The sequence below is a fragment of the Taeniopygia guttata genome, chromosome 32, assembly GCF_048771995.1.
Source record: "Taeniopygia guttata chromosome 32, bTaeGut7.mat, whole genome shotgun sequence".
Taxonomy (NCBI): domain Eukaryota; kingdom Metazoa; phylum Chordata; class Aves; order Passeriformes; family Estrildidae; genus Taeniopygia; species Taeniopygia guttata.
The window spans coordinates 3,024,044-3,048,020 of record NC_133057.1 but is presented as its reverse complement, the minus strand read 5'-3'; the positions used below and the strand labels follow the sequence as shown (position 1 = coordinate 3,048,020).

General features: G+C 54.4%; 1 pseudogene; it reads right to left on the bottom strand.

Annotated features, from left to right (window-relative positions):
* Window positions 1-279: 279 nt before the first annotated feature.
* The window catches only part of LOC140681155 (uncharacterized), a 56,420-nt pseudogene continuing 32,722 nt past the window's right edge, over window positions 280-23,977 (bottom strand).

Sequence of the window (23,977 nt, the reverse complement as noted above, 5' to 3'; positions counted from 1 at the left end):
GCATCCATAATTGTGCCTGGATGCAGCTAAGGGCTAAGGAAACGTTGCTTTGTGTAGCATTGAGTGCATCAATTATCAATTCGTGGTCATTCATATTTGCCTTTTCCCAATTTGGTAATAAGTTTGTTAGCAGCCACTGATGCGTTCCCAAGGCCGATAAGGACGATTGCAATGGTTGTTGTAATTGGGTCAAATCTTTAGTTGTAGCAGCCAATTTATTCAATAATACTTCTGAATTAATACTATTTAGAATTCCCAATCTTGTTCCCACAACACCAGTTATGTCTCTTGGCATCTGTGTTTTAGAAGGGTTCCACTGTCGTAACCAGGTCGTCCACCCCTGGAAAGAAGTTTGCAAGAAAGGTGAACAAGCTGGCTGAATTTCAGAGACATTGCTTTGCATTAGCAATTTAACTTGTTTAAGAGACCATGCTGGATTGAACAATATTTGTCGTTGGCCAGTTTTCCTGATTATATATGGTCCAACTTTAGAAATTTTTGGGGTAAGCATAACAGGTGGTTGGGTGGTAGATATCACAACATTAACATCAAGTTCTCCCTAGTATTTAAATCAATACTTTAAACTTAAAAGAAAGTGCTTCAGTATTTTTGTCCAAAGACAAACTACTTCTGCAGTTTGTGTTAATGTGAAATTGTGCCAACAATCCTGTACGCTTCAGTGCGTACAAACCTTTTTGTGCTTAAAGAGATCTTTTCACTTTTTCTGCATGCTACCACAATTATTTCAGACCGCAACCACTCAGCTGGTTTCTGGCCATGGGGTTGTGGTAGGATGCAGGAAAGTATTACCAGTTTTATCATGAATTAGGTGGTCTTCATGTCCCTCGGAGTTCTTCTGTAAAAGTAAACACAACAGAATCCTGCCAGCGAGAGGCAGAAGAGGTTAGAATGATGGAATTATCCTGCATGTATTTATCCAATGTTCTTTCCCTAGAGCACCAGAGGCTTTCCATGCACATTTATTCAGAGGGGGTTTTAGCACAAGTGGTACTAGCCCTATAGTAAGGGATGTCCACCAGAACAGGTTGGCCAGGGTAATGTGCTGGATTATCAGGATCATTTGGTGCACAGCATAGGAGTCAATGTAGAGACAGACAAGAGAGGCGTTCTGTGCTTCTTGTTGGAAAACACTCCAGACAGCTCTCAGCTCCTTGACCTGAGAACTGCTTTCTCCCTCATTAATTAGTTCAGCAGGGGAAATGTGGGGGGCTGCTGCCCTGTATGTCCACACCTTCCCTTCTCGTTTAGCAGAGGCATCAGTGAACCAAGAGTTTGCTGATTGTTCAGGGCAGAAAGGAGGGGCTACTTGGATTACAGAGGCAGGTTTGTCCTGGCTGCTGTCCAAGCTCTCAGTTTCTTGTATTGCCAAATTTTTCACAGCTCCTTCTGTTATTGTAAAGATGTTACAGTAATGTTCAATCTGAGCATACCACTTTCTTACCGAGGCCCTCTGGGTGACCCCGTCAGGAGGGGGGGTCCCAGTAGTGACTGTCTTAGTATCACTGAAAGGGCTTCTCAATACAATTGGTAGTTGTAGTGCAAGTCTTTCCACTTCAATGAGAGCCAGGCTGACCACAAACAATCCCTTTTCCCAGGTAGTGTACCTTTTCTCAGCATCTCTGAAACCATGGGAATAAAAACCAACAGGCCTTGTTGGACCCTCGGGTCCCCGCTGCCAAATGTGTACTGACAATCCTGAGACAGCAAATCCCCATCCTACCTGAAAGGGGTCTGTAGGATGAACGAGACCCAGAGCTTGATGAGCTGTTACTTCAAAAATCAGCAATTGCAATGCTTCTTCCTGAGAAGAAGTCCAATCCCATTTTACTCCTTTCCTCAGCAAGTCATAAAGGGGAACCAATGAGTTCTTCTGGTTACTAGGAAATCTGTCTGGTCTTTCTACAGGAGATACAGCTGCTGTAGTTTTCTGTAAGGCTATGGCAGTAGGTTTGAGTGTTTCTGGAAGCCCACAAATTAAAGGGGTCATTATTTCAGGCTTCACAGGTAATTTCATTGGGGATTCAAAGCCAGGAATAATTTCTTTCTGTGAATCATTTGCAGACAAGTGGCTTTGGACACACTTTCTAGGAGTTGGTCAGGGGTGCTAATTATAGCTACAGGATCTCCCCTTTCCAAGGGGCTTGTTCCCCCAGCCCAAAAAGCCACACGTTGTGTCAGGGACCACGAGTCACGTTTATCTCCTGTTGTTAAGAAGACACTGTGTCCCCAGTACCCACTGGCTTCTTGTTCAGTTAATTTAATTTGATTGCCACCAGTGAAGGACACCTGGAAAACATATTCTGTTTTTGATTCGTATGGGAGGCGTCCATATTTTCTTTTAAGCTCAGCTAACTCGGTAGCAGCGTATGGCATGTGTTTGGTTGTGATGTGGGGTTCAAGATCATCATCACTGAGATAGTTATATTCTGTTTTAATTAAGGGTCTTAAATGAGAGCAGCAATGTTCCCCACAATTATTTACTGCCTCAAGTTCTTTGTGAGGATAAACTTGGTTAATGTGAGGAGTTTCCTTTTCCTCTGTTTCTTTTAGTTTGTTGGTGAGCTTTGCATTTTTAATCTGTTCCTTTTTAAGGGCAGCTTGTAAAAAATTACTTTTATTCTTTTCTTCATCTAATTGTTTTTGCAAAATTTCAGCTAAGTTTTGAAGGGAGTTTATTATTGCATTTCCTCACCTCTTCTCTCAAAGCGAGTTTCTACAGCTGCCATAAGACAAGCTCCCAAAACTGAGCATAAGATGGTTTTATTTCTGCCCAGTTTAAATTTTGTATCAGGTTGTAAAAAACATATTCTATCAACCACATTATCCAAATTAAACCAGTTACTTTGTGCCCATTCTTCTCCTCCTGGAGAAGGTTTGGCATTGTATTTAGCTAGTAGAGCATAAAATTCATCTTTAGCTTTAGCATTAAGATTATTACTCATTTTGTGATGGGACCAAAACCACGGCAGGGAGGTACAAACTTAAGTTACGCAAAGCACACAGCCTTTGCTGTGTCACCCTTCTCTTCCCTGGGTGGGTAAAGAGACAAAATCTGTCTAGGAGGCTCTGCATATTTTCCTCAAGTTGTCCCTTCCTTCCCAGGCAGTTCAAACATAAAACAACACAGTGTCCCGCCTTTTGCACTAAGAGATCTTTTGCAATTTCTGAAGACAGTGTGGGTGCTTTTTTCACCTAGGCAATGTGCAGTCTGCAGGAAATTTGAATCTCTCCCCTTGCTATCCAGACACTGCTCAACATTTTGGACTGGCAGGCTAGGTGCAGCTGGAGAGAAACGTCCTTCCCCTGTTACAGACTACACAGAACCTGCACCCTTCTGCCTAGACAGAAATCCTGTCCGTGACGCCAGTTTAATGTCACGATGCGCTTATAGCGGGGTGTCGTGATGGTTCATTAGCCGATCCCAAAGTGCAAAAGACAAACAGCAGGGGACTATCAGTTTAATCACAACAGATGCACCTTTATTAAGGGCCAAAAACCAATGAATGCGATAGTGGGGTCAGAAAAGAAATAAAAAGGAGAGAGAGAGAGAGAGAGAAGGGGGGATGGGAATAGCTACCAACACAGGCGAGGTCCTCAGTGGTCTGGACGATGGGGATCCGTCTTGTTGTGTTGGGGAGAGTCTCCAAAGTCCTACCTAACCCAGGGGTCCAGTTATAGTCCACAGAGGAAAAAGGGGGAACATGCAGAACAATGAGAGTCTATTGAAATTGCTATGGGGGGAACAGGTGTATCTACAGAAAATCATCCAGGCTGAACAAACACAATGATGAATAAGTCCATTTAAGTTACTGGAGAAGGACAGGTCATGTCATTCCCCCCACCACCACTCTCTGTGGTAGGGGTCTCAGTCTCAGTCCTTGGGGAGAGGGTTCTTGATCTCCGTCTGTCACGGTGGTAAGGAGGCAGATGAGGGGTCTTCAGTGAGAGACCACCAGAGTCACCCCAACAGTTCATTCAGCTTAAAGGTGGAGAGTGAAGCAGGAATTTCAGAGGGCCGCTCTGTGCTGGGTCCATGCTGGGTCTTTGCCAAGTCCTTGCCAACTTCTTGCCAAGTTCTTGCCGGGCCTTGTTCGGAACAGAACGTAACGGTGCAGTGGCTGCACCTGCACTGTTGCCTTCTCCAATCCGGAACTGCAGTGGGGGAAGGGAGTTCCTTCTCGTGGCAATCGGCAGGCTAATGAGTGAGAGTCTTCAGACTGCCTCTTACAGCCCGACACAAGCCACAACAGGGACAGGGCAGAGGAGAGAGGAGGCAGCTCTCCGTCTTGAGGTTCCACAAGAAAGAGTTTATTTCAGGTGAAGAGAGCAGAAACAGAGAGCCCACGGCACTCCTGTGCAAGATACAAGTCAAGGGGTGCATACAAACAGCTCACCAAGAGGGAATCCTCAGGGGAGGAGTGAGGGGATCACATCCAGTGTCTGGAGCCCATTGGGGTAGGAGGGTGGAGAGGATGGGTCACACGGGCCAATGGGGCCTTGAGGAATTGGGGCATCCCAAAAAGGCTTTGCAATCTGGGATTGTCCCGATGGGAAAGTGCCAGGGAAGGTTTGGGGACCAAGGGGCTGGGTTGCTATGACAGGCAGGGAAAGAGCTGGATCAAGGGTTGAGGATGGCATGAGGGTCAGCTTTGAGGGAGGGTAAAAGCCAGGGGTGAACAAACTCGGGGAGAACATGGGGGTACAACAGAACGAAGCACCTAAGAAGGAAACAGTAAATGAAATTTGTACTGCAACAATCAAGAGCATCTGCAGGGACACAGTCTGACCAGCAATGTCAGCAGGCAAAATAAAGGTTTTGCTGAGCAATGGCCCTTGGATGAAGCAAAATATTTACACTCAGGGCAGTCCATTTGTACAGAAAGGGGGTACACTCTGGGGTACAGCTAAGGCCATGAGGTCCCAGCAGGCTCTGGGGTCGCAGCAGGCTGAGGTCAGAGCAGGCTCTGAGGTCACAGAGGTCCCAGAGCTTCGTGGTTGCAGAGCACCACAACGCCCGAGCAGGCAGTCCTTGAGCACAACTGCTGCGGCAGCAGCGGCGGTGGCAGCAGTGGTGCTGACATTGGGACAGCGGTGTCAGGACAGTGGTGACAGCAAGAGCGGCGGGACTGGCACAGGGCAAGGCACCATGGCCCTTGCTCTGCGCCTCCTCCTCCTGCTCCTCCTGGCCGTGGCCCTGCCTGCCAGGGCTGCCCAGGCTGCTCCATTGCAAGCGCGGGGAGCAGGTGAGCCGGCAGCCTGGCTCCCCTTTCCCAGGACAGCGCTCCCTGCTCTCCGGGGAAGCGCTGGGGATGGTTTTCCCCTGGGGTTTAGGGAGGGTTTCCTCTGTGGGAGGGAGTGAAGTCCCGTGGCCCATGGGCTGCTCCAGCTGCCCTCCCAGGGATGTGGCACAGGGCCTACCAAAGTGTGGAGACTGGCCAAGAGACAGCCCAGAGCTCCCCAGGCCCCTGTGCAGCTTTGGCCTTGTCCTTTCACATCTGGCTCCCATGGCCTTCCCCGAGCCCCTTGCAGTGCCAAGTTCCCACAGACAGAGGGGGATGCCAGCACACAAGGAACTGGTTCTCATCTGTGCTCCCTTCTAGATGAGCATGCTAGGAAGGCTTCTCCAGCAGCTTGGCTCCATGAAGATTTCCAGCCTCTTAAGTCTCGTGCAGGTATACTGATAATGTTCCTAAAAGAATAATCACTGACAACCTGGCAGGAACCAGCTGGCAGAAGATTCTGTGGCTATTGAGTTGCAGGTGCGTCTGCAGGGAGGACATTTCAGGCTCCTTTCCTGGTTGCTGAACACAAGTCCGTCTCCCATCGCAGGGGTGAGTAGTGTGTCCCCGATGACACCACAGGCTGAGCCATGGTTTTGTGGGATCCATCCATCTGAAATGCAAATACTCCTCTTAAGGTCCTCTGAGAGGGAGGAACAAACCTACAGGAAACAGTAAGGCTCTAGAGACATACAAACACATAGAGAAGATGCTGAGAGATCTGGAGAGACGCCGTGGTGGGTGCATTTCCCTCCCCCTCCCCCTTCCCCTGGGACTCAGCAGCTGGGGGCTTTCCCTGCACATCTGGACAGACCCTGCCTGGCACAGCAGGAAGGGATCCATGGCAGCCTCGCTGCCCCGCTGCTGCTCTCACGGCCTGCAGGGCTGTTTCCCAGCCTGGGCTGGCTGCAGCTTCTCCCCAGCCTCTGCAGGAAGGCATTTGGCACCAGCTGATAGGGAGCCCCAACTGCACCATGGCTCATGCACACCCTGAGATCCCCTGCAATTTCCCAGTCCCTAAGCACATCTGGAGGGGCAGATGTTTGGAGGAGGGTGGGCCCTGCAGCAGCCCCAGTAACCTGGTCTTTATCCTGAATCTCATCCATGACTCAGAAGAGCTTTGCCTCCTGAAGATGCCACCTTCCTGCTGGTGAACAGCCCAAATGATCCAGATGTCCCTTTTCCTTTCCCCAGAGATGGAAGGAGAGTCTGTGCTGAAGGCTGAGTTTCCCAGAGGAAGCAGTGGCTCATTGGCAGCCTCTGCTGCAGGAAGGGAGGCGCTGCCAGGCACAGTCACAGGAGGTAATTGCTGTGCCTCTGGGCCTGAGCCCTGCTGAGCCTTGAGCTGCCCTCTCTGCTGCTTGGCAGGGCGGGCTCACAGCATTACCTGAGCCCCTTGCAGTGCTCACTTCCTCATAGAAGGGGGATCCCAGCACACCATGGAACATTTCCCATCTGTGCTCCTTTCTAGATTGGGACCGTAACTTGAAGCGTTTGGAAAGAGTGATAAACCACGGTTTAAGGATCTTGGAGTCTGGTGAAGGTAGGTTATCAGCAACCCTTTCCTAACAGAGAAATCATTGACCAGAGGAATATTTATGTGTGATTTCCTTTAAGATCCTTTGATGTTTGATGTATTCTAGAAATCCTGCCCTCCAAATTCCTACTCCTGTGCCCAACAGCAATCCCACAGGAGGATCACTGTCAGTGGGAGGAAGGAGCATTCAGCTGTCCATCTTCCACCCATGTGCAATGCCAGTGTGTCCTTCCCTGTGCTCTGTGCAGCCCCAGAGAAGAGCAGAGAGGGAAGGGGCCAGGCCCAGGGCTGTGTCCCGGGGCTGAGCCTTTCTCAGCTCCTTTGCCTGCCCCAGGGAGCCTGAGCTGCTCCTGCTGCTGCTGTCAAGCCCTGGCCCTGTCTGCGGCTGGGTTTAGAGCTGCTGGCAGCTCCAGGGAGTCCTTTCTCCCCTGACTGCCCCACAAGGGGCTCCTTCCATCCCAGTGAGGGGCCAGCACTGGCATGTGGTCCCCCTGCCCCTGCTCCTGAGTGAAAGGCAGAGCTGAGGGAATGCCTTGGAGGGCTCCAATCGCCCAGGGGCACTCACTGCCACTGCAGCCTGAAGGAGAATCTTCAGCAGTGTCCCTGGAGGTGTTCTGTCCTGCCTTTCTTTGCAGCTGAACGTGAGGATGAAGAGGATCTGGATTCCCAACCCATACCCATTACTGAGCCTCTGGGAGATGGTGAGGGTAGGTCAAGGCCTTTCCCCCTGCGAGAGCTGCCAGCTCAGAGCCCAAAGCTCGGCCAGGGGGGCATCGCTGCAGGTGCCAGGACAGAACCACGCACGTGTGTGCCCTCGCCCTGGGCCATCCCCTCACCGCTCCTGGGGCTCAGTGCTGCCCGTGCAGATCTGCAGAGATGACAGAGGCTTCTGTGGCTGTTGAGTTACAGGTGTGGCTGCAGAGAAGACTTTCTCAGGTCCTTTGGTGGATGTTGCTCGCAAGCCCAGCTTCCACCGCAGGGGTGAGTAGTGTGTCCCTGCTGACTCCACAGGCTGAGCACGGGTTTTGTGGTATCCATGCCTGGGAAATGGAAATATTTCTCTTAAGGTCCCCTGAGAGGAAAGAACAAACATATAGGAAGGAGTAAATCCCGGGAGGAATCAAAATATCTTGAAGAAATCCTGAGTGATCTGGAGAGACAGCATGGTGGGTGCATTTCCCTCCCCCTTCCCCTGGGACTCAGCAGCCGGGGGCTGTCCCTGCAGATCTGGACAGGCCGTGCCCGGCACAGCAGGAAGGGATCCATGGCAGCCTCGCTGCCCCGCTGCTGCTCTCACGGCCTGCAGGGCTGTTTCCCAGCCTGGCCTGGCTGCAGCTTCTCCCCAGCCTCTGCAGGAAGGCATTTGGCACCAGCTGACAGGGAGGCCCAGCTGCACCATGGGCCTGAGATGCCTGCAGTTTCCTACTCTCTGGGGAGATGCAGAGAGGCACCTGTTTGCTGGAGGGTGGAGTTTTGGAGCAGCTCCAAAACTCTGGGCATTTTCCTTGTCTTTATCCACCTCTTTGACAAGTATTGCTGGGAGCAGCACAGCACAGCACAGAGGAATTATTGCATGCAGGCTCAGGGCTTTGGGCACTGAGCAGTCCTGTGCCAAGAGGCAGCAAGGTGCCTGCAGGCCACAGCTCAGGGGGAAACAGAGAGCGAGAATGTCCTGGCCGTATCCACCCTGCTGCCAGCTCAGCAGTGCAGCATAGCAATGGCTCACGCTCCCCATTGCTCCCAAGATGCAGCTGGCACCTCAACACGTGCTGACAAAATCTGGAAAAGCATGAGAAGAGATTTCTGCCGGGGAACATCTTGTTTGATGAAGTTGGTGGTCATTGTGGCTGGTGCAGCACTTGGCCTGATGATGTGCTCTGTCGGAATCTGGTATTGCTGGAACAGAAAATGGTGAGTGTTTTGCTGATCTCAATCTCAAACAGCTTCCTTTAAAGGCTGCTAAAAATCAGGGAAGATTCCCACTGAGGCTGCAGTGGAGCTGTGGCCAGTCCATGGCTGTCCAAAGAACTCTGCTGAGGGCTCTGCTGTGCCCAGTGCTTTCCTTGGCCTCTTCATTGCTGAGGCTTGTCCTGCGGGGCCCGCTGGGGCTGCAGCCAGTGCTGGCTCCAACTGAGGCTGCCTGGCCAAGAGCAGCCCCAGGGGCACAGGGCAGAGGCAGAGCAAGGTGGGGAGGAGAAAGAGCAAGGACGAGATTGCCCCTGAAAGGCAGAGGCGCTCTGGGGCCCGCTCCTGGCCAGGGAGCCTGCCCAGAGCCGTCCCCTGCTCGCCGGGGCCTTGAGGGGCAGCTGTCCAGCTGGGCCAAGGTGTGCCAGCCGCTCCAGCCGTGCTGGGGAGCCCTGCCAGCTCTGGGCCCTGCTGTGCAGGAGGCTCCCTGTGTGCCACTGGCAGCTGGGGCCTCAGCCACTGCTCTCTCCCAAGGTGCTGCTGTGCATCGCCAGGAGACGAGCCTAACAACTCCGGCAGAGAGAACTTGACCCGTGTTCCCAGCTCTTCACGTCTGTCCCCATCTGCCCTTCCACAGCTTCCTCACCATCTTGAGCCATTCCCAAAACAAACCCCTCCACAACGAGACCCTCTGCCCCTGAGCCCCCTGGTCCTGTTCCCCTAGCATGACTGAAGGTGGGCAGGCCCCACCTGTCAGGGCAGGGCTTGGCCCACATTTTATGTTCAAATAAAGTAATAAGAGTTGTCAGAGATATGTCCAGGTAATTCCAACAGCAAAGCCCAGCTGGCACCAGCACTGGCTGAGTTCCATGGCCAGGAGCAGCCATGGATGCCCACGGTGAGGGCAGGCAGGAGCCAGGCAGGGGCTGCTGTGACCAGCAGCGGGGCCCTGAGGGGCTGGGGAAGCCCATGCTGAGCATCCCTGGGCTGAGGGCACATCTCCTTCAGTGGAATCATCTGGGCCTGGACATCCTCCAGTAGCATGCCCAGGAAAAGAGAGAAGCCATCAAGAACATCTGCAAAGACACAGCCTGAGCAGCAATGCCAGCAGGCAAAACAAAGCTCCTCCCCAATGAACACACAGTTGGTAGGACCTAATTGATGGGCCATCACCAATCCAGGGTGCTGCACAGGGTCTGCTCCTCTGGGCGAGGGAGGGAAGGGAAGGGAAGGGAAGGGAAGGGAAGGGAAGGGAAGGGAAGGGAAGGGAAGGGAAGGGAAGGGAAGGGAAGGGAAGGGAAGGGAAGGGAAGGGAAGGGAAGGGAAGGGAAGGGAAGGGAAGGGAAGGGAAGGGAAGGGAAGGGAAGGGAAGGGAAGGGAAGGGAAGGGAAGGGAAGGGAAGGGAAGGGAAGGGAAGGGCTGTGTGGCCTTGGGGCCTGATGGGGCTGATAAACAGCCCCAGAGGCACAACAACCCAGCTGCAACCACACTTGATTTCCAGGTCAAAACACTTGGCGTCGCTGCCCCAGGCTTCCCCATAAGGCGTGTGGGAGCTTGGAGACCCCATGAGGTGCACGAGGGGCTAGGGTCCCTTGTGAGACACACAGGGATAATTTAGGCTCCCTCTGAGACATGGAGGGCACTGGGGTCCACTTGAAGTTATGCATGAGATTTGGAATTCTATGTGAGGCATGCAGGGGGACTGGGATCTTTCCCAATGTGTGCAGGGGGCTGGGGGTCTTTGCTGAGCATAGGACGGGGTTTTGGGGTCTCATTTCAGATGTGGAGAGGGCTGTGGACTCTGCTAAGCGTGCCAGTGCTTTGCGTCCCTCCTGCTGCACGCAGTGGGGCTGGACTCTCTTCTGAGGCACGCAGGGGACGGAGCCCTCCCGGGTTCCCTGCCGGGCCCGTCCGGCTCGGGGCTGCCGCTGCCCAGGGGCAGCCGCCGTGCCAGGATGGCTGTGGTGAGGGGGCGAGGCGGAGCTGCCCCGCCGGGTCGCGCTGCACGGGCACGGCACGGACGATGCTGACTGCTGGGCAGGCAGCGCCCCGAGCCCAGGGGCCACAGCCGCGGCCCTGCCTCCATCAGGGCCTGGCACAGACAGCCCCGCAGGCAGAGCGGCGGGACCGGCACCGCTCAGCGCCCGTGGGGATGGAACCGATGCCAGAGGAGCCAGGGGGGCCCTGAGCAGGGCTCTGGCGCTGCCCCCCCGGCTCTCCTGGGCCTGTGGCCATCCCGGGCGGCAAGGGCTCACTCTGTGCCGCGCTCTCCCTGCCCAACGGGGCTCTGGGTCAGCACCCGGCTCCTGCCGCTGCCTTGAGAATGCTGAGGGCCATTCGGGGGTGGAACTGAACTTGCCAGGGAGAGAATTCATAGGAGACTTGTTTAGGCCTTTTACAGACTTGTTTAGGCTCTCTTCAAGTTGAGAAACAACTTAAAATCCCAGGCTAAATCATATGGTTCAATGTGTGGGGATTCCTTGAAGACGCTTTGTAACTCCCCGTGGTGCCGGGCCGTGTCCCAGCGAGCACCAACACCCAGGAGCTCTGATGCATGCTGCACGGCTGGCACCAGGGAAACAAGTCAACATCCCTACAGCTGCCCGCTCTGCCTGCAGGGTGTCACGCAACAGCAATGCTCCAGCAAGAACAGGCATTTTTACGTCCTCAGGACGATGTGCTCTTGTGGTCCTGGTGGTGTGCTGTATTGTGTTATTTAGTTTGTTCGGTTTGTTCAGTGGTTGAGTCCTGCACCCCCTTGTAAGGGGTCCTGCCCTCCCTTGCCTCCTCCCATCCCTATGTCAATCCTCCTTTCCCTCCTCCACTGAAATGTTGCCCTTCTGAGGACCCCACCCCTGGACCTGTCCATCACTCGGCAGCCCTTCCTTTCTATCTGGAAGGTTCTACCCAAAACGTCAAGTGATAGGCCGGACAGACAGGTCTCCTCCTACCCTCTTTCCCCATTGGTGTTCCTTCATGTATGTTACCCTGATTTCCACACCTCTGTTTGATCTCATTGGCCCACGTTGGGCCATCCCCTGGTTGCCACCCACTGTTATAAGCCTGTGCAAAAAGCCTGCTCGACGCTTTTGCAGGCAGTTTATTCTGTGATGGAGGTAGTTCTTCTGAGCTGCTAAATAAGGTTGGATTACAAATCCCTGAAAAAGACGACTCCTTGCCTTTTTCATCGTCATCAAATTCTCCCTGGGGCTGAGGAATTCCGAACCCAAAGCTGCTGTCCTTACCTCCCGAGGATTGGGAAGGTGGCCAGTGCTGACCTCGGTGTCCAGCTGAGCTGGGCAAGCATTTTCCAGGACAGACACCGTGGCAGTGTTGGATCAGAGAGAAAAGCCAAAGGTGACAGACTAAACTTGACTGTAGGAGAGGGATGGCTCAGCAGAGGACCTGGGGACCTGTGGTGCCAGCCAGTGACCGGCCACTTGGACACAGCAGGAAGGCCCCAGACTGTCACACTTCAGTTGGAAGGGTATAAAAGCCAAGAGGTTCTTTGTTCAGGGTCCCCCAGAGGCACCAGCTCAAACTGCCACTGTTCCAGCACAATACAATTGTTTTAAGGACCCAGAGATCCAACACTCTGCTATGGAGGACATTCCACATTTCCAATCTTTTGGGCACTTAGCACCTTCTGATTTTGCTTTGGACCCAAGAAAAATAAACCCCCAAATGTGCACAAATCACACCTTCAGCCTTTCCTCCTTTTATTTCCAGCTGATTTTTACATTGTTATCTGCTATCTTGTAGTCATCTTTCCCAAATTCCTGTGCCTATTTAAATCCAGCCTGGGATGGTGCACACATTTTGTTTAGTTCTGCAGCGATTTATCCCCAGCAATCCTGCTGACCACACCCATTTCAATGTTGCAAAAACCGAACTCTGGGCTGCAGTATGTGAATCACGCTCTGGTGTGTGAGACGGCAGGGCACCAGAGCAGGCACTGAAGAAGGGACATTCTGTAGATTGGTGAAGTCACTACCAGAACTCAGTCTAGCTCTCAGAACTCCGGCACCACACCAGGAGTGGGGAACCGCCTCGCTATGGGCATTTACCAGAGGCAGAACCTTGAGAGCCTCTTGCTCTAAGGCGCCAGTTTCACGATCCGCTTATAGCGGGGGGTCATGATGGTTCGTTAGCTGATCCCAAAGTGCAAAAGACAAATAGCAGGGGACTATGAGTTTAATCACAACAGATGCACCTTTATTAAGGGCCAAAAAAGAATAAATGCGATAGTGGGGTCAGAAAATAAAGAAAAAGGAGAGAGAGAGAGAGAGAGAGAGAGAAGAGAGAAGAGGGGATGGGAATAGCTACCAACACAGGCGAGGTCCTCAGTGTTCTGGACGATGGGGATCTGTCTTGTTGTGTTGGGGAGAGCCTCCGAAATCCTACCCAACCCAGGGGTCCAGTTATAGTTCACAGAAGGAAAAGGGGGGAACATGCACAACAATGAGAGTCTATTGAAATTGCAATTGGGGGAACAGGTGTATCTACAGAAAATCATCCAGGATGAATAAACACAATAATGACTAAGTCCATTGAAGTTACTGGAGAAGAACAGGTCATGTCATTCCCCCCCCACCACTCTCTGTGGTAGGGGTCTTAGCCTCAGTCCTTGGGGGAGGGTTCTTGATCTCCGTCTGTCACGGTGGTAAGGAGGCAGATGAGGGGTCTTTAGTGAGAGACCACCAGAGTCACCCCAACAGTTCATTTGGCTTAAAGATGGAGAGAGAAGCAGGAATTGCAGAAGGCTGCTCTGTGCTGGGTCCACGCTGGGTCTTCGCCAAGTCCTTGCCAACTTATTGCCAAGTTCTTGGCAGGCCTCGTTTGGAACAGAACGTAACGGTACAGCGGCTGCACCTGCACTGTTGCCTTCTCCAATCCAGAACTGCAGTGGAGGAAGGGAGTTCCTTCTCGTGGCAATCGGCAGGCAAATGAGTGAGGGTCTTCAGATTGCCTCTTACAGCCAGACACAAGCCACAACAGGGACCAGGCAGAGGAGAGAGGAGGCAGCTCTCCACCTTGAGGTTCCACAAGAAAGAGTTTATTTCAGGTGAAGAGAGCAGAAACAGAGAGCCCACGGCACTCCTGTGCAAGATACAAGTCAAGGGGTGGATACAAACAGCTCACCAAGAGGGAATCCTCAGGGGAGGAGTGAGGGGATCACATCCAGTGTCTGGAGCCCATTGGGGTAGGAGGGTGGAGAGGATGGGTCACACGGGCCAATGGGGCCTTGAGGAATTGGGGCATCCCAAAAAGGTGTTGCAATCTGGGATTGGCCCGATGGGAAAGTGCCAGGGAAGGTTCGGGGACCAAGGGGCTGGGTTGCTATGACAGGCAGGGAAAGAGCTGGAACAAGGGGCGGGGAATGGCATGGGGGTCAGCTTTGAGGGAGGGTAAAAGCCAGAGGTGAACAAACTTGGGGAGAACATGGGGGTACAACAGAACGAAGCACCTAGGAAAGAAACAATAAATGAAATTTGTACTGCAACAATCAAGAGCATGTGCAGGGACACAGTCTGACCAGCAATGTCAGCAGGCAAAATAAAGGTTTTGCTGAGCAATGGCCCTTGGATGAAGCAAAATATTTACAGTCAGGGCAATCCATTTGTACTGAAAGATGTACACTCTGGGGTACAGCTAAGGCCATGAGGTCCCAGCAGGCTCTGGGGTCGCAGCAGGCTGAGGCCAGAGCAGGCTCTGAGGTCACAGAGGTCCCAGAGCTCCGTGGTTGCAGAGCACCACAACGCCCGAGCAGGCAGTCCTTGAGCACAACTGCTGCGGCAGCAGCGGCGGTGGCAGCAGTGGTGCTGACATTGGGACAGCGGTGTCAGGACAGTGGTGGCAGCAAGAGCGGCGGGACTGGCACAGGGCAAGGCACCATGGCCCTTGCTCTGCGCCTCCTCCTCCTGCTCCTCCTGGCCGTGGCCCTGCCTGCCAGGGCTGCCCAGGCTGCTCCATTGCAAGCGCGGGGAGCAGGTGAGCCGGCAGCCTGGCTCCCCTTTCCCAGGACAGCGCTCCCTGCTCCCCGGGGAAGCGCTGGGGATGGTTTTCCCCTGGGCTTTAGGTAGAATTTCCTCTGTGGGAGGGAGTGAAGTCCCGTGGCCCATGGGCTGCTCCAGCTGCCCTCCCAGGGATGTGGCACAGGGCCTACCAAAGTGTGGAGACTGGCCAAGAGACAGCCCAGAGCTCCCCAGGCCCCTGTGCAGCTTTGGCCTTGTCCTTTCACATCTGGCTCCCATGGCCTTCCCTGAGCCCCTTGCAGTGCCAAGTTCCCACAGAGAGAGGGGGATGCCAGCACACAAGGAACTGGTTCTCATCTGTGCTCCCTTCTAGATGAGCATGCTAGGAAGGCTTCTCCAGCAGCTTGGTTCCATGAAGATTTCCAGCCTCTTAAGTCTCGTGCAGGTATACTGATAATGTTCCTAAAAGAATACTCACTGACAACCTGGCAGGAACCAGCTGGCAGAAGCTTCTGTGGCTATTGAGTTGCAGGTGCGTCTGCAGGGAGGACATTTCAGGCTCCTTTCCTGGTTGCTGAACACAAGTCCGTCTCCCATCGCAGGAGTGAGTAGTGTGTCCCCGATGACACCACAGGCTGAGCCATGGTTTTGTGGGATCCATCCATCTGAAATGCAAATACTCCTCTTAAGGTCCTCTGAGAGGGAGGAACAAACCTACAGGAAACAGTAAGGCTCTAGAGACATCCAAACACGTGGAGAAGATGCTGAGTGATCTGGAGAGACGCCGTGGTGGGTGCATTCCCCTCCCCCTTTCCCTGGGACTCAGCAGCTGGGGGCTTTCCCTGCAGATCTGGACAGACCCTGCCTAGCACAGCAGGAAGGGATCCATGGCAGCCTCGCTGCCCCGCTGCTGCTCTCACGGCCTGCAGGGCTGTTTCCCAGCCTGGCCTGGCTGCATGTTCTCCCCAGCCTCTGCAGGAAGGCATTTGGCACCAGCTGACAGGGAGCCCCAACTGCACCCTGGCTCATGCACACTCTGAGATCCCCTGCAATTTCCCAGTCACTGAGCACATCTGGAGGGGCAGATGTTTGAAGGAGGGTGGGCCCTGCAGCAGCCCCAGTAACCTGGTCTTTATCCTGAATCTCATCCATGACTGAGACAAGCTTTGCCTCCTGAAGATGCCACCTTCCTGCTGGTGAACAGCCCAAATGATCCAGCTGTCCCTTTTCCTTTCCCCAGAGATGGAAGGAGAGGCTGTGCTGAAGGCTGAGTTTCCCAGAGGAAGCAGTGGCTCATTGGCAGCCTCTGCTGCAGGAAGGGAGGCGCTGCCAGGCACAGTCACAGGAGGTAATTGCTGTGCCTCTGGGCCTGAGCCCTGCTGAGCCTTGAGCTGCTCTCTCTGCTGCTTGGCAGTGCGGGCTCACAGCATTACCTGAGCCCCTTGCAGTGCTCACTTCCTCATAGAAGGGGGATCCCAGCACACCATGGAACATTTCCCATCTGTGCTCCTTTCTAGATTGGGACCGTAACTTGAAGCGTTTGGAAAGACTGGTAAACCACGGTTTAAGGATCTTGGAGTCTGGTGAAGGTAGGTTATCAGCAACCCTTTCCTAACAGAGAAATCATTGTCCAGAGGAATATTTATGTGTGATTTCCTTTAAGATCCTTTGAAGTTTGATGGATTCTAGAAATCCTGTCCCCCAAATTCCTACTCCTATGCCCAACAGCAATCCCACAGGAGGACCACTGTCAGTGGGAGGAAGGAGCATTTAGCTGTCCATCATCCACCCATGTGCAATGCCAGTGTGTCCTTCCGTGTGCTCTGTGCAGCCCCAGAGAAGAGCAGAGAGGGAAGGGCCGGGCCCAGGGCTGTGTCCCGGGGCTGAGCCTTTCTCAGCTCCTTTGCCAGCCCCAGGGAGCCTGAGCTGCTCCTGCTGCTGCTGCCAAGCCCTGGCCCTGTCTGCGGCTGGGTTTAGACCTGCTGGCAACTCCAGGGAGTCCTTTCTCCCCTGACTGCCCCACAAGGGGCTCCTTCCATCCCAGTGCAGGGCCAGCACTGGCATATGGTCCCCCTGCCCCTGCTCCTGAGTGGAAGGCAGAGCTGAGGGAATGCCTTGGAGGGCTCCAATCGCCCAGGGGCACTCACTGCCACTGCAGCCTGAAGGAGAATCTTCAGCAGTGTCCCCGGTGGTGTTCTGTCCTGCCTTTCTTTGCAGCTGAACGTGAGGATGAAGAGGATCTGGATTCCCAACCCATACCCATTACTGAGCCTCTGGGAGATGGTGAGTGTAGGTCAAGGCCTTTCCCCCTGCGAGAGCTGCCAGCTCAGAGCCCAAAGCTCGGCCAGGGGGGCATCGCTGCAGGTGCCAGGACAGAACCACGCACGTGTGTGCCCTCGCCCTGGGCCATCCCCTCACCGCTCCTGGGGCTCAGTGCTGCCCGTGCAGATCTGCAGAGATGACAGAGGCTTCTGTGGCTGTTGAGTTACAGGTGTGGCTGCAGAGAAGACTCTCTCAGGTCCTTTGGTGCATGTTGCTCGCAAGCCCAGCTTCCATCGCAGGGGTGAGTAGTGTGTCCCTGCTGACTCCACAGGCTGCGCACGGGTTTTGTGGTATCCATGCCTGGGAAATGGAAATATTTCTCTTAAGGTCCCCTGAGAGGAAAGAACAAACATATAGGAAGGAGTAAATCCAGGGAGGAATCAAAACATCTTGAAGAAATCCTGAGTGATCTGGAGAGACAGCATGGTGGGTGCATTTCCCTCCCCCTTCCCCTGGGACTCAGCAGCCGGGGGCTGTCCCTGCAGATCTGCACAGGCTGTGCCTGGCACAGCAGGAAGGAATCCATGGCAGCCTCGCTGCCCCGCTGCTGCTCTCACGGCCTGCAGGGCTGTTTCCCAGCCTGGCCTGGCTGCAGCTTCTCCCCAGCCTCTGCAGGAAGGCATTTGGCACCAGCTGACAGGGAGGCCCAGCTGCACCATGGGCCTGAGATGCCTGCAGTTTCCTACTCTCTGGGGAGATGCAGAGAGGCACCTGTTTGCTGGAGGGTGGAGTTTTGGAGCAGCTCCAAAACTCTGGGCATTTTCCTTGTCTTTATCCACCTCTTTGACAAGTATTGCTGGGAGCAGCACAGCACAGCACAGAGGAATTATTGCATGCAGGCTCAGGGCTTTGGGCACTGAGCAGTCCTGTGCCAAGAGGCAGCAAGGTGCCTGCAGGCCCCAGCTCAGGGGGAAACAGAGAGTGAGAATGTCCTGGCCGTATCCACCCTGCTGCCAGCTCAGCAGTGCGGCATAGCAATGGCTCACGCTCCCCATTGCTCCCAAGATGCAGCTGGCACCTCAACACGTGCTGAGAAAATCTGGAAAAGCATGGGAAGAGATTTCTGCCGGGGAACATCTTGTTTGATGAAGTTGATGGTCATTGTGGCTGGTGCAGCACTTGGCCTGATGATGTGCTCTGTCGGAATCTGGTATTGCTGGAACAGAAAATGGTGAGTGTTTTGCTGATCTCAACCTCAAACAGCTTCCTTTAAAGGCTGGTAAAAATCAGGGAAGATTCCCAGTGAGGCTGCAGTGGAGCTGTGGCCAGTCCATGGCTGTCCAAAGAACTCAGCTGAGGGCTCTGCTGTGCCCAGTGCTTTCCTTGGCCTCTTCATTGCTGAGGCTTGTCCTGCGGGGCCCGCTGGGGCTGCAGCCAGTGCTGGCTCCCACTGAGGCTGCCTGGCCAAGAGCAGCCCCAGGGGCACAGGGCAGAGGCAGAGCAAGGTGGGGAGGAGAAAGAGCAAGGACGAGATTGCCCCTGAAAGGCAGAGGCGCTCTGGGGCCCGCTCCTGGCCAGGGAGCCTGCCCAGAGCCGTCCCCTGCTCGCCGGGGCCTTGAGGGGCAGCTGTCCAGCTGGGCCAAGGTGTGCCAGCCGCTCCAGCCGTGCTGGGGAGCCCTGCCAGCTCTGGGCCCTGCTGTGCAGGAGGCTCCCTGTGTGCCACTGGCAGCTGGGGCCTCAGCCACTGCTCTCTCCCAAGGTGCTGATGTGCATCTCCAGGAGATGAGCCTAACAACTCCGGCAGAGAGAACTTGACCCATGTTCCCAGCTCTTCACGTCTGTCCCCATCTGCCCTGCCGCAGCTTCTGGACCATCTTGAGCCATTCCCAAAACAAACCCCTCCACAACGAGACCCTCTGCCCCTGAGCCCCCTGGTCCTGTTCCCCTAGCATGACTGAAGGTGGGCAGGCCCCACCTGCCAGGGCAGGGCTTGGCCCACATTTTATGTTCAAATAAAGCAATAAGTGTTGTCAGAGATATGTCCAGGTGTTTCCAACAGCAAAGCCCACCCGGCACCAGCACTGGCTGAGCTCCATGGCCAGGAGCAGCCATGGATGCCCACGGTGAGGGCAGGCAGGAGCCAGGCAGGGGCTGCTGTGACCAGCAGTGGGGCCCTGAGGGGCTGGGGGAGCCCATGCTGAGCATCCTTGGGCTGAGGGCACATCTCCTTCAGTGGGATCATCTGGGCTTGGACATCCTCTAGTAGCATGCCCAGGAAAAGAGAGAAGCCATCAAGAACATCTGCAAAGACACAGCCTGAGCAGCAATGCCAGCAGGCAAAACAAAGCTCCTCCGCAATTAACACAGACTTGGTAGGACCTAATTGATGGGCCATCACCAATCCAGGGTGCTGCACAGGGTCTGCTCCTCTGGGCGAGGGAGGGAAGGGAAGGGAAGGGAAGGGAAGGGAAGGGAAGGGAAGGGAAGGGAAGGGAAGGGAAGGGAAGGGAAGGGAAGGGAAGGGAAGGGAAGGGAAGGGAAGGGAAGGGAAGGGAAGGGAAGGGAAGGGAAGGGAAGGGAAGGGAAGGGAAGGGAAGGGAAGGGAAGGGAAGGGAAGGGAAGGGAAGGGAAGGGAAGGGAAGGGAAGGAAGTGTTGCCTTTATAAAAGACAACGGCGACCTGGTTCCAAGAAGCAGCACGGCGGCCCGGCCTGTCCGGGCCACTCGGGCTAACGACACTCACAGACACCAATTTGGTGGATGGTCGAAAACCTTTATTATCTTATCTCATGGGTTTAAATAGTCTTGGGGGTCTTTGCTACGTCAGAGGGGGTTTGGTAGGGTCTCAAGGGTTAATCGGGAGTGGAAAACTACTGGGTTAGGTGTGGTTACATGCTCTGGGGTTAATAGATAACGTGAAGCAGGGAGAAGGGGGAAGGGTCTCTCTTTCCGTCACATCCCGTGATCTTCCGTTCGCCTGTCCCTATTTACCACATCTCCCATCCCCTTATCATATTTAAAATGAGTAGTCGTAGATATAGGCACTGGAATGAGGTACAAACTTGTGACTTGGTAAGGAAAGGGTGGTTTGGTAAACCTGAGTAATTTTTTCAAGGCAAGTCTTGAAGGCTTTTGCGACTGACTGTGTTTGCAGTTTTTGGTTTACAGCATTTGTTGCTGGCCTATGAACAGAATGTTTGCCCTTTCTAGACGGGCCTGAACAAATGAAACTAGTTTGTTCAGCTGGCATGGTCCTATGGTAATAGCCAAAAGCAGTATTGCCAGTGGACCTACCAGGGCGGAAATTAAAGTGGTGAGCCAAGGTGATTGATTGAACCAGGGTTCAAACCAGCTCTGTTGGGTTTCCCTGTCTCTCTTTCTCTGAGCCAGTCTGTCTCGGAGTTCTGCCATGGAGTCTTTAACGACTCCCGTATGATCTGCATAAAAGCAGCACTTCTCTTTCAGGGCTGCACACAGTCCTCTTTGCTGCATGAACAAGAGGTAGATAGGAGATGGATTTCTCGATCCTCTGCAGGTCCTCGTCGATGGTCATTTGCAGCTGAGAGAGTCTGTGCTGCTGGGTTGCGATGGCTGAGACACCTGTGGCTGTGCCAGCTGCTCCCAGGCCAAGCAGCATTGCGATGGTTATCAGGTTTCTCGAGAAGGTGGTATATCTCTTCGTCTGAGTGATACAGGACCCTAGAAAGTTGGAACTTGGACACAGAAATTGATAGAGTCATTAAATTTGGCAAGGAACATATAAGGATTCACTCTGGGTCTCTGGCAAACTTACATCCCAGATGCAGATGGGATCACACACTTATTGGTCCTCTGCGGGGAGTGTCCCATCTGCACTGGTGGGGGGTACTGGCTGTGGAGTGACTGAAAGGGGTGTCTAAAGCAATGCCTTCGTAGAAAGGGGGTTTTAATATTATAGCAAAACTAATAGGGGTTAGTCAGGTCCGATTTGGTTTCGCTTAGGGTTAGTAAGGTAGCTTCTAAACAGGTTGGCTATGTGGAACACGAAGGATGGGGTGTTTGCTGTGGTGATCTCTTTGAATACCTTGTCACTTGAAAGATGTTGCACGATTTACTTAAATGTCTGGTGAGGGTGGTGGCCTGGGTCAGCTTGCCCCCCGGCCACAAGCCCTAACAGTAAAATCGCACAGAGACACTGTGCATGTCTGGGTCTCACCGCCGTGGGATTCTGGGGTTTCGTCTGGCGGTTTGGTGGTCCGTTATCTCCCTCTGGAGCAGGGGTGTATGCATCACGGGGACGGTCCACAAGCATGTCCTGCAAATAAGACTCACAGCTTCTCATTAGTTTTGTTTTAAAGGTCAGGTTTGATTGGCAGCAGTGGGTGTGCAGCAGTGGCCCTTATTATAAATTTGTAATCTTGACTCTTGACATAGTAAGGATGTCTCTTCCTATCAGGGGTGGAGAGTTTTGTAAAATGTAGGGGTGGATTGCTACTGTCCGTTCTGGCTCTTTCTTTGTATGCAGCGTTATAGCTACTAATTGGGTGCTTTTCTAAGCTCGGGACAGCCCTCCCACCCCGTTCATTGGAGGGATCTCCCTGGACCGCCAGTGTCGGGGCCACAGTGCCTGCGGGAACATCGGGCAGTCTGCTCTTGTGTCTGCCCAAAGCTGGAGTCCCACCACGTGGGGGTCCCGACTGCCACAGAGGCGGCATGTCCCCCACACCCTCGGGGGCTCCCTCCCCACTTTCATGGCCAGGGCCACTTAGGGGTCCCGTTCCGGGGCGTCCCCCGCTGACCCTGCGGCACAGGCACTGCTGGCGGTGGCGGTGGGTACGAAGGTACCGCGGGCTATGTTTGGAAACTCTGCAATTGTGTTGCTGGCGGGGGTATGAAGTATGAGGGCTCCCCACCCCACTGGGGGTTGGCATAGATGAGCCGCCTCGTATTTGCGGTGGGAGGAGGCTGCGTGCGGTTCGCACGCTCCCTCCCCTGTCCCGTTCCCCTGGGGCCAGGACCCGCATTCCTTGGCGAGATGCCCTTTTCTCCCGCAGCCCCAAAAGGGTATTTTTCTCCAGCTGGTAAACTGGGTTGGTTCGTATTGTGACCGCTTTTCGGTGCGGCTTAGAGTTTTATTTGGTTTTGTCTTGAATCGCGTTGGCCTTGTTTTCTCCATATCGGAGTTCTGGGCGGCTCCAACTGACTCGGAGGAGCCGGCGGAGCTGTTGCCGGGCTCCGCGCCGGAAGTCAAATGCCAGGGCACTTCCGGGGCTCGGTGCCTTTTTGTTCGGCTCCGAGCTCGCTCCTCCCCTCGGGGGTGGCGCCGCTCCCGACCCCGGGCTCGCCGCGCCCCCCGCGGGGGGAGGTTTCTCCCTTATATGGTAGCTGCGTCAGGCGCGGCCGCTGATTGACTCCGTGCTCTCTGCCGCTCTCCGCCTCTTTCTCCCGCGCATGTGCATTCCTGAAATCGCGCACTTCCCGGGTTTTCGCGCCGGGACCGGCCGCGCCCCGCCCCTCTCCCCGGCAGCCGGCGCCATTTTCAAAGCGGCAGCGTGGCAGCGCTGCCAGGGCTTTCTCCCGAGCCGCGGCTTCCACAACTCTGGCTTCTCCTGCCAGCTCGTGCCAGAAGCACTCCGCGCGCTGCTGCGCCTCTGACAACAGATTGCTGGCCGGCAGCGGTGGCGGGACGGGCGGGGAAGCTGCGCTTTCTCGGGAGTTTTTCGCGGTGGGGGGTTTTCGGGGGTTTTTCGCGGCGGGGGTTCTTTGAGGGGCTTCCGTGGCGGGGGTTGGGCTTTGATCTGGGGAAGGGGGTGACGCGCCGTGCCCCCCCGGGTCTCCGCTCCCGGGCGGACCGTCTTCAGGGACGGTCTGCGCTTTCGCCCTCCCCCCCCAAACCCGGGTCTAACTAATAAACACATATGCGCTGCACTCCGCGTCTCTTGCTTTTCTATTGCTCCGCGCGGGGTTTTTTCTACCTTGCCCTGTGCCTTAGGGCTCTCGCCACTGCCTGAGGATTTCGTTTCCCCGGCCAGCGTGGCTGTACACTGTTCCCATATTCCCGGATGCATGGCATCCACTGGGCATTCGGCTGCCCCAAGCTCAAGCAGCCTTGCTATAGCAAGATAATAGTCCTTGAGCTTCAATTCGATACCCCATTGCTTATAACTCACACTCACGACCCTGGCGATAGCGTCCATGACGATCGTGGGTCCCGGGACCTCTCCCTGCGCCAAGATACGGTCTGACCGCTCCGGCCGCTGCTCCTGTCCAGGCGTATCCCGTCAGCTGGGCGAATTTTTCCCGGGTTTCGGCACCAGATATGTTGCCTCACAAAGGGCAACTGGCGACCTGGTTCAAGGAGCAGCACGGCAGCCCGGTCTCGCCCAGGCTACTTGGGCTAATCAATGCACGCAGACACCAATGTGGCAGACGGTCGAAAAGCCTTTATTATCTCATCTCGTGGGTTTAAATAGTCTCGGGGGTCTTTGCTACGTCAGAGGGGGGTTGTGGGGTCTCAGGGGTTAGTCGGGAGTGGAAAATTAGTGGGTTAGGTGTGGTTACATGCTTCTGGGGTTAATAGATAACGTGGGGCAGGGAGAGGGGGAAGGGTCTCTCTCTTTCCCTCACATCCCGTGATCTTCCGTTCGCCTGTCCCTACTACTACATCTTTCCAAAATTCCTGTGCCTATTTAAGTTCAGCCTGGGATGGTGCACATTTTTTGTTTAGTTCTGCAGCGATTTATCCCCAGCAATCCTGCTGACCACACCCATTTCAATGTTGCAAAAACCGAACTCTGGGCTGCAGTATGTGAATCACGCTCTGGCGTGTGAGATGGCAGGGCACCAGAGCAGGCACTGAAGAAGGGACGTTCCGTAGGTTGGTGAAGTCACTACCAGAACTCAGTCTAGCTCTCAGAACGCCGGCGCCACACCAGGAGTGGGGAACTGCCTCGCTATGGGCATTTACCAGAGGCAGAACCTTTAGAGCCACTTGCTCTAAGGTGCCAAACACAAGCCACC